This window comes from Arvicanthis niloticus, chromosome 18 (genome assembly GCF_011762505.2).
Source record: "Arvicanthis niloticus isolate mArvNil1 chromosome 18, mArvNil1.pat.X, whole genome shotgun sequence".
Taxonomy (NCBI): domain Eukaryota; kingdom Metazoa; phylum Chordata; class Mammalia; order Rodentia; family Muridae; genus Arvicanthis; species Arvicanthis niloticus.
In genome coordinates, this window is record NC_047675.1 from 26,928,238 (window position 1) to 26,937,940 (window position 9,703).

At 40.4% G+C, this 9,703-nt stretch overlaps 1 pseudogene; it reads right to left on the bottom strand.

Moving 5' to 3' along the window:
- Nucleotides 1-415: 415 nt before the first annotated feature.
- LOC117723488 (uncharacterized) lies at nucleotides 416-2,142 on the bottom strand (annotated as a pseudogene).
- Nucleotides 2,143-9,703: the final 7,561 nt, after the last annotated feature.

Below are 9,703 nucleotides of genomic sequence, written 5' to 3' on the forward strand. Positions count from 1 at the left end.
TGGTTGTCAACAGTGAACAGGCAAACAAGCAGCTTAGTCCCCATCCCTGTCCCAGTTGATCTTAGAAAGCCTTCCAGGTGCTAGAGGGAAACGGAGATGAAGAGTCCTCCAAGAGGAGAAACAACTGAGCATCCCATCCTTGTAGTCTGCCCTGTCAATAGTGTTGCCCCAGATACTACAGCTCACCCCTGAACCCAAAGCTCAATCCCGATCCATCTTGACAGCTAACAACCTTATTCCAGTTCTCTGGGGAGAGGCCCCATAACCTTGAGTGTGAAAATGATCAGGTATGAAAGCCCCAAGGCTCCAGTGGGAGTTCAAAGGCCCCCTTCCAGTAGCCAGAGCAGAGGCAGGGTGGGGAGGGGAGCAGAGAGTGACCATGAGAGCAGTCTGTGTCCTTCGAAGGTGAGAGCTGTCAGTGGAGGGCATTACTCAGGTCTTCACCATCCTTCCAGGGATGGAGAGAAGGGTTACTTGGGACGGGGGAGTGGGAAGGGGATATCTGCAGCAGTGTGAGTGAGGTCTCGATGATCCTTACCAACAGCCAGTCAATGTAGCTCTCCCATTCCTGCACAAGCTCGTCTCTCCGGCTCAGCTTATGCTACAGGAGCAGGCCAACGAGCTCATCATGAGTCAGGTGATAGTACTTGGCCAACTGGTCCAAGCACAGCAGAATCTTTAGCATCTTGGTGCCCAGAGTTGAGCCAAGCTGGGATGCTAGAAGCACAGACTGGATGCCGCCAGATGTGACAGTTTTCAGCCTTGCCAGTCCGCTGCTCAAGACTGTGCTCAGGCTGGTACGGGGCTATTTCCCGTCATGGCTAGCCTCCACCGGGGCAGCAGTGAGGGGTTTCAAAGGATGGGGACCGCCATTGGGTTGGGGCTCCTCAGCTGGCCATGTCTCCAGGGGCAGAAGCACAAGCAGGTAGACTGGGGTAGCTGGAGAGTGATCTTCCTAATATGTTGTAGGGGAGCCCCCAGTGGGGAGGGCTCAAGGGGACCAAGGGATGAAGCTAACTCCTCGGGGAGTGAGGAAGAAGAGGTCAAGGAGCCTTGCCAGGCTATAGGCAGGGGAGGGCGTGGAGGGCCTGGCACTCCATGGCGGTGGCTGGCCCAGGGTGAAAGAAAGGGAGGTGGGAAGGCAGGTTCTGGGAATGTAGGCAACTCTTCTGGACCAGAGTGTGTAGATGATCCCCTCTACCCTAGTGGCTGAGGAAATCTTGCTTCTCCTGACATAAAAAGGGACTAGAAGCCTCAGCCCCCTCCTCCTCTTCCTCCTCTTACTCTTCCTTGGCCCACAGATCTGCATTCTTGGAGGAGACAGAGAGAGGCCCAAACTCCTCTTTGGCTAGCTCCTGGCTCGGGGTTTCAAAGCTCTCACCTGTCTCTTAAGTCCCCCAGTCCTTCTGACTCAGCAGAGTTGAGCTGCTTGAGTTAAGGGGTCTGGGAACTGGTCCCTAAGGGTAGCTGGTGAGCCTAGGTGGGCAGTCCTCAGACCCAGGGCCACTAGTTTCTCCTACTGAGTCTTCAAGTTCTGGCTCACTTATCAGGGTCCCGGAGGACAGTCTATGCAATTCCTACAACTCTGGATTTACCCCTTCTTCCTTAGACTCTTGAGGACCAATAACCAATGTACTTGGGGTGCTGTTTTCTTCTACCCCTGTACCCCTGCTGCTTAGCCCCCCTGTAGTTTTCTCGTCCTCCTCCTCCACCTGAGAATTCGTCGCCGTGAAGAGGGATGGTGGCTTGGAAGGTGGTGGGCCAAGTCACGGTCCCTCATCCAATCCTGGTATGGGGCTGCTTCCTGTGGAGGCTAGCCTCCACCAGGCTGTGGCTCTAGCCACAATGCCAATGCTAGGAGCCCTTCGCTCCCCATGGGGGCGGCACGGTATCTGGAGATTCAGGCTGCATCTGGGGAGAAAGCACCCCATCAGGTGCTCCTTTCATGACAGGTGAAGCAGCCTCTGCTGTAGGAGAAATGGTGATCACATCCCAAGGCTGGGAATCCTCAACTGAGTTCAGCTCCACGAAAAGCTGGCTTCCATCTCGGAGGGCCTCCTCATCCCGTTCTTCAACAGTGTCATCTGAGCCAGGAAATCTCTCACACAAAACCCTGACCTTAATTATAGCCTCGAGGTCCATTTTGCTATGGAAGTTTACACGTACTCAGGTTCTAGCTTTGGGGAATTTTTTTCACCTTCGTAGTATGTGTTTTGATTTGGAAAAGACCTATAAAATATGAGCAAGGAAGAAGCCAGGTTGTATATGAACCCATAGGCATTTACTTGGCATGGAATGAAAACTGAAAAAAAAACTTTCTATCCAATTATTCACTATAATGACAGGGATTTTATTGATTTCAACATTGTGAACATGAATACCAGGTTCACCTCTAAAGTCTATATCACATCCTTACACATACAATTTTATTGGGGGGGGGTGTCAAAGGGCATAATGTATAGCAATTGATTCATTTTGCTGTGAATGGAAAGCCAGCTTTATATGTGGTGTCAGCACCTGATGTGTGGAATGAATTCTCCCAGTGTCATCTTAAGGTCCTCATTGTATTTCAAAAACTGCTATTTTTGTATGGACTTGGTATCCAAAGGACAATTTGACTTAAGACAAATGTTTGAAAGAACTGATATAAGAAGATACATCTAACTTGTGTTGTAAGTGGAAAGGCCAAGAAGCAAAAGGAGTATTTTCATTCTGAGTTGGGAAAATGAATTTCCTGCAATAACGTTACTAACTAGTAAGAATAGCCAGTGGACTTTCTGTATTTTCCTAAGTTTCCCTACTCTATAGTTTTGTGTATAAATAGTCGATGGTAAATAGTCACAAAAGACAACATCTGAATTAAATTTTATCCCACAAAAATAATAATCTTATGGATTGAATGATTATTTAGATAATTTATGTTTTATTAACAAACTAGGTTGCTTAATTTTCTCACTACTGTGATAAAATAGCCGCCATGTGCAACTTTTCACTCATAGTTTAGATGATCCAACCCATGCTGGCTGGTGGGGGAGACATCAGCATTGTAGCAGCAAGAACAGTAGTGGTAGATGCTTACAGTGAAATCCCTGTCAGCAGGTTATTTGGGTTGCAACAGGAGACAAATAACATGTTTCTTTTAGGTGGACAGTGGACACATGGAATCTAAATCTTTCCAGAACACTGCCTGTGGCTGGGGATAAAATATGAAAACATATACATGAGCTTGTTAAGGACACTGCTATACTACTTTACCATCCCCCACCCCTGTTTTTCCACCTTTCCTCCATCCCTCCCTTCCATTTCTTTATATTTGTTATTAAGAAAGGCAGCAATTGTCAGCCAGAAAAGACGACTTACAAAAATAAAATGGAATAAAATGAGTACTGTAATTTCCTTGGTGTGGCTTCATTGTTATAAATAAAATATTAATAATAATATATTAGAGACTCAATCAGAATAAAAAGGTTCAGGAAACCGTTCTTCTCATTTTAATGTTTTTCATTTAAGTATAGAAAATCAGAAAATCTAGAGAGCCCAACATTCTGCCACTTATCGGCATGTTACCCAAAGCTAGCTAATTAATATCTTGAGACTTCATATTTTTTCCTCTGTGCTGAAATTTGCAATTTCACCAGGAAACGCAGGTGACTCACACAGATTACTGCTTGGAGTGCTTTTGGCCAGAGCTCATGCTGTTTAAAAACAACAACATGAAAAGTACCCACTCTGCCTTATTTTAAATTTAAATCAGAGAATGCTAGTTTGATTATAGAATATTCTTAAAAACCCGAAATGAGTCACTCTCCTACATTTAAATTAACACATTTTATAGCCATTTAATCATAGCTCTATTGACTGGCAATGACTTGAGGAACCTCCTACTAAGTTCATGAGGACTACAAAGAGTTGTATGTGGGCTTGACAGTAGAGAATAACAACCAGAAAAAAAAAAAAAAAAAAAAAATCCTACATTCTCTTAAAAGATCATGGAAATTTTAAATTCTGCCACCTCTGAATAGCAATTTCACTAACTTTCTTACAGTTTCTCCCACATGCCAGACTGTCATTTCTGTGACAATTGACTACAGTGGAAAAGGCTTACAAATGTCTCCTATTCGTCTCCTAAGTCTAGTCATAAGCTCTCCATTTACTTACCAACCTTATCATGCACCAGACATTTGGTAACTACAAATATTATCACAGGTATTATTATTCACTAATGTGCATTTTACTTTTGGCTAATCTTCTGTTGTTTCCTAAGCATAGCCCCTCATGAGTTCTAGGAAACCAGAAATGCCATGTCTTCTGGAGGAGTACTGAGAATGACCTCAAGGAGATATTGTATTATCCCTGGAGACAAAAGGAAAGTTGTCTGATCTTTCTAAATGAGCTCTGTGAATGGAATGTAACATTTTCAGCATATTTTCCCTCATCCAGTGTGGTACCCAGTACAGGATTTTGTAGTTGACCATCTTTAAGCTAATGATTGACTTTTAGAATATATTTATTGTTGTTTCTCAAAGTTTTTTACTTCAATAAAAAAACTACATATGACTAATGAGTAATTAGGTATTCTTTAAATAATTCAATTTTGATATTCGAACAGCAGTGATAAACATCAAAACATGTCTTTTATGCAGGAAAAGTTCTAGTCTGGTTGAAATGCAGTCTTGTGCTCTCTTTCATGGTATTATAAATAATGATTTACTTTCTAGGAATCTCAGAACTTAACACATTTATTCATCTTGTTCCAATGAGCTTGGCTGTTAGCAGCTTCCTTTTACCTTTCCCCTCTCCTTAGAACTAACTCAAGAGACTGATCTGCAGTTTCCAACTTCTCCCAAGCAGATCCCACAGCTAACAACTGGCCAGCACCATGTGACAAAAAATTTGTCTTCTCTGCCAGTCCTTATGACAGCTTTGATAGATTATACAATGTAACAATCATTTCATGTAGGCAATCAGGACTATTTCATATTTGAATCAACCCCAATATTCTCCCTGAAGACAATGAAGCTTTTACTTCCCTCATCATTTTGAAGGTGATAAATTCAACAATAGTCTTTAAACGGAGTCTGGTAAACAAATACTTGTTATGGTTTGAGCCCCCTCCCCTGAATAGCCTTAGCCATTTCTTTCATGACTGACACCTATTTCATCTATTGCTGGAATATGCCTGCCAGTCATTGACATAGAGAAGTAATATAGTGATTCAGAGATGGATCATGCTGTCCATATCAACTGTTATGATTTTAATGTTCTGAGTTTTGTTAATCTTAAGAAATTCCACATAGCTCTAAATAGAAGTCATCAAGTTAAATGTCAATATGAACTGTTAGGTCTAAAATGTCTTGACTCAGTTCAGACCACTGGAGATCACTTCCTGTACCTGCATATAAGCTCATTGTGTGTTTTGTAGGTTTTCTTTTTTTTATCCTTCATAAGCTTGCTTTGAGAAACATTTGAGGTCAGAGTTTCAGCTCCCTGGATCTGAACTATGTCCCTAGTCTGACCATCATTAGGGTGTGTGTTCAATAAACCATCTATGTCTGATGAGATCGGCGTTCGTGTGGTTTGTGGAACAAATTCTAGACCCCAACATACTAATCTCAGAGATAGAGTATTAAGAAGGAATGTTCTTGGTATTCCTGTGGAAGTGTTTGCAGAGAAATTTAACTGTGGAGGAAGGAAAAACTTTGAATTTGGGTAGCATCTTCATGCAGAATAAGTTCCTGTACTGAGTGCAAAGAAAACAAGAAGTTTCTGAGGCACTCAAATGGGTTTTGCTTTTGTTTGGTTTTAATATTATATGAATATTATATATAAATATGTGTGTGTATGTAATCTGATTTATCATCAGTTCAATTCAAGGGATACATTTTATTATTAAAGAAAAGTTGGTAAATGAATGACCCAATGATTATGAGTTGCTTTAGTCGTGTAATAACCTATGTTGCCCAGAATCCATCAGATTGACTGCTTAAGACACAGATAGAGTCATAGATTTTGTTTGCACTGAAGAACATGAGGAGTTGCTCTCAACATCAGGATGTAGTGTGGACATTAAAGTGTAAGTTCAAGGACCTTGGCTAATCCATGTGCTATTATATTCACTGACAAGAAACAACATCTCTAACTTACACTAATTATCCTTACAACTTCTGTCTCTGAAACTGAAGGTCCTGGCTACCACAGGGAAAATACTACCATTGGTGATCATCAAATTTCTATAGAAATACAAAATACTGCTTTGATACTGGGTTTCATGACAAGAGAGTAGCACTCACTATGCATGACAGGCAGCTTTTCAAATACTCTCATTCATCCAGGAAGGTGCTGCTACATTGATTATCAAAATGGGTACAAAATTAATATACACAACTGTTTCAGGAGGTGATTTGGACTACCTCATCCAGTTGTGACAGTAATTATACAATTAAACTATTTCTACCCACAGAGCACATAATGTACACATATTGAGCTCTCCCAACAATATGTGTGTGAATAATGACACATGGAAAGTCAGCCAAGTCAGTGGAAAAAAGGAGACATTATCAGCTGTAGTTCTCATACCATTTGATAATTGACCACAGATGATTAATTTTGATTGTCAACTTGACTGAGTTAAGAAACATGTAGGTCAATGAAGGGGCATACCTTCAACATTCTTGTGAGGGTTTTTATTCCAGAGTAATTTAATTGACAAAAATAAAATCCTCAATGTGGGAGGCTGGGTGCAAAGAGACAAGGGAGAAAGGGAAGCTGAGTTCTATTATTCAATACTTTAAGTTGCCCAATTTACCAATATATGAGCAAACAGCCGTTGCCATGCTACCTTCCCTAAGATGATAACATGTACCCTCGATTGTTAGTGGAAAACAGTCTCTTGATTGACTTTCTGTAAGTTCACTCGTGACAGTCATAGACAAGATACATCTGCAAAGCTTCACATTTTTCCCTAAAGGAACTCCGGACAGGCTGCACCTAGAAATTGAAAGCACATGGATCCTGGTCACTGGAATATATTGATCACAGTGTATAGGGTGGTGTATAGTGAAAACAGAAGTATGTTATTGGATCGTCTCTTAGTAATGAAGTTATAGCTACAAATGTTCTCCGTACTTATCTCTCTTTGGGTACAATCTCCCTGTAGGAATATTCTTCTCCCCCGCCCCTTTATGAAGTCTTTTAGTTAAATCTATGAAGACACAATCACAGCTCATTTTGGTTTCTTGTCTGGAGACAATATTTCCAGAAACTGTTTCAGGTTCTATATTTTCATCACTGTTTCCATTCTGCATTATGGTTTGTGCCTGTAGTGATAATGTCATGTTAGAATTAAAAAAAAAAAACCACTAAATTTTCCATATAAAGATAAATACATATCCATGTAGCTAGAAATGCCCCTTCACTCAAGACTTGCCAAATAGGATTGAATCCATTCAAAGAAATGAACAAGAAACACTTCAGTGGGAGTTGGTTCTCTTTTTACTGACTGGGTGCTTGGAATTAGGGCTGGAAGCAAGGTTCGATCCTCACTGAATCATCTCACTGGCACTAATTTGTACTACCTTGTAAATATAACAGTCCACCTTTTCTGAGGTTTTCCTTTCCGAGGATTTAATCTCTTGGAGTCACCTGCAATTCAAAAATACTCCAGCAATAGGCAATTACATGAATTCCATTCTGATTGGCATGCTGAAGTCTCAGAATACTTTTATTCCAGGGGGCACTGCAACCCTGCTGTGTTGGCTACACATCTATTCTTAGTTGTCTAAGAACTGGTCACGGAATCCACAGTCAAGAATCAGGAAGCAATGAGTGCAAGTGTTCAGCTAGATTTCCCTCTTATAAATTCTAGAGCTGCAGGCCAGGAAATGTACTGGGTACATTTCAGTTAACCATCTAGATAATCTCTCACAGGTAAGTAAGTATCTTGGTGACTATAGAGCTTGTCAATATTTAACTATCCAAGTCAACCTGATAACCAAGTACACCACTTTAAAACCACATTCCTCCATCCTTTATCCCCCACAAGCCCAAGGTCCATCTCATAATACAAAGTACATTCAGTATAACTTCAAGTAACATTTGCCAGTGAGGCTTCAAAAGACTCCTTTCTTCCCTGATTTGTGTGTATTTGCTAACTCACTGTTGGTACTAAACTATTCTATTTTTGAAATTTTATGGTTTTTTTAATTGGATATTTTATTTACATCTCAGATGTTATTCCCTTATTCCATATCCCACCTCCATCCCAGGAACCCTCATCCCATCCCCCTCCTCCTGCTTCTATGAGGATGTGCCCCTACCTATACCCCAACTCCAACCTCTCTACCCTCAAATTCCCCCTTGACTCATCCCATTTTTAGAAAGTGAGTAAAGTATATATCAATCAATGTAGAGGTATTAACAATAACTTCCTCATTTGAGAGGGCACAAGCCTAAAGTGTTATCACTTCTTTGGCATTCAAATGATGTCCACTGCCCTGTAAATTAGCCCACATTTAACTGCATCCACTCCTGCTGTCTTTTCTGTCCTACATGGGAATACTTCTTCCAATGATCACATCCCTACAAATAGCCAGAGCCTAAAGTAATTTCTCTTAATTTCGATTCCTATAAAACCATGCCACATTTCCTCTGCTTCATATCAAGTTACTTATTCTTATTCTTCTACATAGACTATGTTCTTTATAGTTAGCCTTTGAATGATGTCACCTTTGAAAGTGCATGCCTCAGTCCTCTCTTCCAGGTGCTCCAATATTGTTGATGGTATTACATGTAATAAACTATACAGATCAAAAAGCTCTGTGTGTTTATAATAATATAAAGTCTATCCCGTGACAATTTGCTGATCATTGGTTCAGACAATGATCTTTTAATAGTCAGCTTATAATTCCACAGGTGGAAGGTTTGTCTCAGTATTCTGATGCTTATTTTGTAATGCTGTGATATTTTTTATATTTCTGACTCTGTAATTGAGTTTAAAAAATCATCCTTCAGATACCTTTTTCTTACTCTTTTTGTAACCAGACAAACTACATCTATTATGGTTTTTCACATAATAATATATTAATATAATACCAACTTTTATAAAACCAAACAAAGTTGTATCTGTCTCAACTGTCTCCTTCCTCTTCCAAGGTTAGATATGCTAACAGAAAGACACATAGGGAAGAGAAATCATAAAATAACTAATATGATTGCTTCTGAGACCTATTAACATAAACTATCAGGTTTGACTTTCTGTTTGCTAAACTGTTTTAGACAAGATAATTACATTAAAGTGCTTGGTATTTTCAAGTTATTTCATAATGTCATGAGTCTTAGATGATTCAGTCTGGTTGTGCTCCCAATACCAGAATCAATGAGCATTTGCTGAAATTAAAGGGGAAGGTTTCCAAAGAACAGTGTGAGAGGTCTCGGCTGAGCTTCCTTTTGTTCTTGAGTGTGGAAAGATTTCTCTAAGTGTTGTCAAAGAATGCAGCAAGGGTAAAGTTTTAAGTTGTTCTTCGGATGACAAGAGTTAGAGTATGGTGAAGAACATAAAATTGGTGTTTATTGTGAAGGTGGCTAAGGGATGAGGAGTTAAGACAAGCAGAGAAATTGAACCCTGTTTATCTTTCATCCATGTTTTGTCATCTGTTGGCTTCTTCATTAGCTCTCTGCTATTGGATATTCCATTGGTTTATGGAGC